The sequence below is a fragment of the Chrysochloris asiatica genome, unplaced genomic scaffold (genome assembly GCF_000296735.1).
Source record: "Chrysochloris asiatica unplaced genomic scaffold, ChrAsi1.0 scaffold00034, whole genome shotgun sequence".
NCBI classification, from domain to species: Eukaryota; Metazoa; Chordata; class Mammalia; order Afrosoricida; family Chrysochloridae; genus Chrysochloris; species Chrysochloris asiatica.
Genome location: NW_006408552.1, coordinates 4,505,482 through 4,510,013, shown reverse-complemented (window position 1 = coordinate 4,510,013; position 4,532 = coordinate 4,505,482). Strand labels below are relative to the sequence as shown.

Sequence of the window (4,532 nt, the reverse complement as noted above, 5' to 3'; positions counted from 1 at the left end):
CGGAACAGCTGGTAGTTTCGAACTGCTGACATTGGGTTTAAGCAGGTCCTATTCTCCTTGTCCTGTTCTCCTTCTAGGACCTCAAGGTCATCCCAGCCAATGTATAAATTTCCTCATTTGCAGGGCCCTCACTTGAGACTCAATGACTAAACCGACTCCATTTTGTTTAGGTCAGTAGATCCATGCTTGTAATCAGAAACAGAGACGGGAGAGGAGGGAAGAACGCTTCTAGGATAGGTTGTGTTAACTAGCAGGTTGTTACTTTGGAAACTGGGACTCCATTTCATCGGAAACCTTTGAGAGACACTGAAGAACACACCCTGGAGTAATCCCTTTTAAGCAGCACAAAAGCTGGGCTGCTCATCTTCTACTTCCTGCCCAGGACAGATTCAAGAGTGGCTTTTAGGGGCATTCGTTCCCCAGACCTCTCTGATCTGCCCAGCACAAGCTTGAGCTCCAAGGTTCTTGCCAGGGAATGTTCTCAGGGATCTGAACGGGACTTCAAAATATTCATGGAAAGATTCCAGTATCATTCAATTCTATTTTTCCATGAACTTTTTGCAGTCCCCTTGTATGCCTAGAAACTGAGACTTGGGGGCAGGTGGATGCTATACACTCCCATATTCTTACAAAATCCCAAACTGTCAAAGACCTGGGGAACAGAAAACCTTGTTTTGCAGGACCATTGTTGTTGTTAGGTGCCATCAAGTCGGTACTGACCCATAGCGACCCTCTGCACAACAAAATGAAACACTGCCCAGTCCTTCGCCAACCTCACAATTGTCGCCATGCTTGAGCCCATTGATGTTGCCACTTTGCCAATCCATCTCACTGCGGGTCTTCCTCTTTTACTCTGACCCTCCACCTTACCAAACATGATATCCTTCTCCAGAGACTGGTCCCTCTTGACAATATGTCTAAAGTATGAGAGACGAAGTTTGGCCATCCTGGCCTCTAAGGAGCACTCTAGCTGCACTTCTTCCAAAACAGATCTATTGGTTCTTTTGGCAGCCCATGGTACTTTCAATATTCTCCTCCAACACCATAACTCAAATGCATCAATTCTTCTATGGTCTTCCTTATTCACTGTCCAGCTTTCACATGCATGTGAGGTTATTGAAAATACCATGGCTTGGGTCAGGCGCACCTTAGTCCTCAAGCTGACATCTTTGCTGTTCAACACTTTAAAAAGGTCTTGTGCAGCAGATTTGCCCATGGGCCAGCCTGCAAAATCATTTGGTCCCGCCCTGCCAAGGCAACCACAGTTTCAGGCATCATATTGTTATTAAGAGCCGCAAAGCCAGTTCCTACCCATAGCGACCCTGTCTAGGGTTTCTGAGAAGTGCCTGGTGAGCTTGACCCGCCAACCTTGCAAATCAACTTTGCAGTCTAGCACATTAACCCACAGAGCCACACCAGGACTCCAGCCAACACATTGGTGGTGGTGGTTATGTGCCATGGAGTCAGTTCCAACTCATAACGACCCTGTACAGGGTTTCCGAGGCTGTAAATCTTTACGGGAACAGAAAGCCTCATCTTTCTCCCACAGAACAAACAGCTGGTAGTTTTGAACTGCTGACCTAGAGGTTCACAGCCCAATTCATAACCACTACGCTACCAGAGCTCCTTAGCCATCACATTAGTGGTGAGTTAATTAAATGTTTGACCAAATAGAGCAGGCTAATTTTTAAGTTGATAATTTTGTATAGCCAGCGAATGATGTGATAAATTTTGGCAGAAAAAAAAACGTTCCCCACCCCCCGCTGTATAGGGTTTCCAAGGTTGTAAATATTTGCCGGCGCGTAAGGGTTCATCTTTCTCCTGAGGAGAAGCGGTGAGTTCAAACTGCTGGTTTGTGGCTAGCAGCCCAGTGTGTAACCCAGTACACTACCAGCGTTCCTTAGGACAAAGATAGCTCCTATCTAGAGCCTCAACAAAAAACAAAGCGTTTTGTTGTTGTGTTGTGAAGTGCCATTGAGTCGATTCCGACCCATAGAGACCCTGTAAAAGGTTTCCGAGGAGCAGCTGGTGAGCTTGGACCACCGACCTTGCAGTTCAAACGGCTTTGCAGTCTGGCGCATTAACCCACAGCACCACACCAGGACTCCCATCTCAGGGTTTAGGGTGGTGGGGGGGAGTCTCTCAAGCTGTTTTCCCAAAGAACCAAGACAAAAGGCCATGTAAAGGAACTCATTCACATTCACGCAGCTGCTACACTGAAAGCGTGGAGGTTTGTGCCCACCCAGAGGTATCTCAGAAAATCAGCCACTGAAAACCGTATGGGGAGCACAGTTCTACATGGGGTCCCCAAGAGTTTGAAGCAACTCAATGATAACTGGGATTTAGAGCATAAAGTGGAGCATGGGGAGCAACAGGAAGTGAGTGGCCAGCTTGGTAAGGGCCACGTGGATCAAGACAGAGTCTGTTAAATGCTAGGAGCCACTGAAGAGTCTGCCAGTTCTCTCAGGGGAGTGAACTATGACTAGGGGGCTCGTCTCCAGGTCTCTCCTCGAGCCTCAGGAAAAGCTAAAGATCGCTGACTTTCTAGACTAATAGAGCGCACAACAGTATGACAACTGCAAAAAAGAAATGCCTGTAACTTTACCCTCCATGAGCTTCATTGTCATATGTCCTGTCTGCAAGGACCCATTTCCCAAATCTGACATGGAGACTCACAGGGCTCCAGAACAAGGCCAGGTGGCAAATGTACCATGAAGGCGGAGTTGTTGTTGTTATGTGCCGTGGAGTCGATTCCGACCCATAACGACCCTGAACAGGGTTTCCGAGGCTGTAAATCTTTACAGGAGCAGAAAGCCTCATCTTTCTCCTGAGGAGCAGCTGGTAGTTTCGAACTGCTGACCTTGTGGTTTGCAGCCCAATTAGTAACCACTATGCTACCAGAGCTCCTCATGAAGGTGGAAAAGAGGCAGTAACAGACATGTGAGGAGACCTGAGAGCCCTCTGCACCCTACCCTTCATCAGCACAAAACTATGGAGATTTGGAACTCGCCATTCTCAAACTGAGGAGTTTGAACAGAAAGGGCGGTGGTTCAAGCTCACCAGCTACTCCTTGGAAACCCTATACAGGGTCGCTATGGGTCGGAATCGACTCGATGGTGCTTAACAACAACAACAAATTCTCAAGCTGAAAAACTATATGAAGATTACTGTGGGTCCTGGACAAGGCTTTGTGGCAACTGTGGGCAGAGTGTCTTCGTATCTGAAGACACGCCCTGAAGTCTGTGGTAGAGAAGGGTAGGAGAAGGGGACTGCAGTTGTCCTGCCGCCTAATGTTAATAATGAGCCATGGATCAAGAGGGACTGAGGATCGCCTCCAATCTCCTCAGACACACTGAGGAGGCTCTAGAACCCCCTATGAGACTGTCCTGAAAGCACACGAGATCCTTTGAATCAGACTTGTTTTGAATAGTAGGACTGCCAACCAAAGGAACATGCCAACCCAGGTTCCAATCCAGGATAATCTGTCTGAAGAACAAGAGGAATCGAAGACACCAGCCCCCTAAAGAAGGTGGTGAATGAAGAGAGTGCCAACTTGGACTTCATGTTGGCCCTAAGTCTTCAAACTGAGGGCCAGGTCCCCCACCTGACAGAACAGAATTTGTGGCGAGCCCAGAGCTCTGAGTGATATATCAAAAGTGCAGCTGATGAGACCATGTTGCCTGTGAATTTTGTGAGGAGCTGTGCCCAAAGGAATTGCTGGTTGACCACCAGACAAGCTGTAACCCTTACCTCTGTTCCTTACTTCCACTCACTAGGGGTCGCTCTTCCCCCAAAGTGGTGGAGGCACCTGATGATTTCTTACACGAGTTTCTGCAGCAGGTTAACTAACCACTTTGATGGGTCTGACCCCCGTGGAGGATAGATGCAGCATTCTGTGTGAATTCTGTAGGGTGCAGCTAAAAGAGGAGATGATGTTTCAATCCCTGGGACCTGTGTGACTAACACCCAGCCACCTCAAACAACGATGTAACAGGATTCCTGGCCTTGTGAAAGCTCACCAAAGCTGCCCAGGAGGTATGTCAGACACCAGAGAGACCCAGCTTCCAGCTTCCTGGACGACAGCAAGCAAGAAACTGCTAAAGAGCCCACCTACCCTCGGCTACCTATAACCAACTGTGTCTAGTGGTGTGGCACTGTAGAGTCAGCCCTGGACTGCGAACCACAAGATCATCAGTTCAAACCCAACAGCAGGGTTGAGGGAGGGTTAGCAGGGAGGTGTTGGAAATGTGACATCCTCAGCTGTCACCTTTTGGCAGCACTTTCGTCCTTGGCCCAGGAGAGATTTGTATTCCAACATGTTGTTCACTACTACTTCTTGGTGCTGTGGGCCCTGGTGGGTGGCGGCCAGAGTTCTGGAAGCTTGGGACCCACCAGTGAAGGGAGACAGTCTCTTCACTGAGGGGGTGAGGGGCTTCGGGCCTCTGGGGCATGGAGGAGGGAGCTCCATCAGTTTTCAGGCCCATTGCAATATGGGAAAAGTTGCACTCAAGTTGAGCGGACCAGAGCCTTTG

The 4,532-nt window shown here is 48.7% G+C and overlaps 1 pseudogene; it reads left to right on the top strand.

Moving 5' to 3' along the window:
* Positions 1-2,279: 2,279 nt before the first annotated feature.
* LOC102816198 lies at positions 2,280-3,849 on the top strand (annotated as a pseudogene).
* Positions 3,850-4,532: the final 683 nt, after the last annotated feature.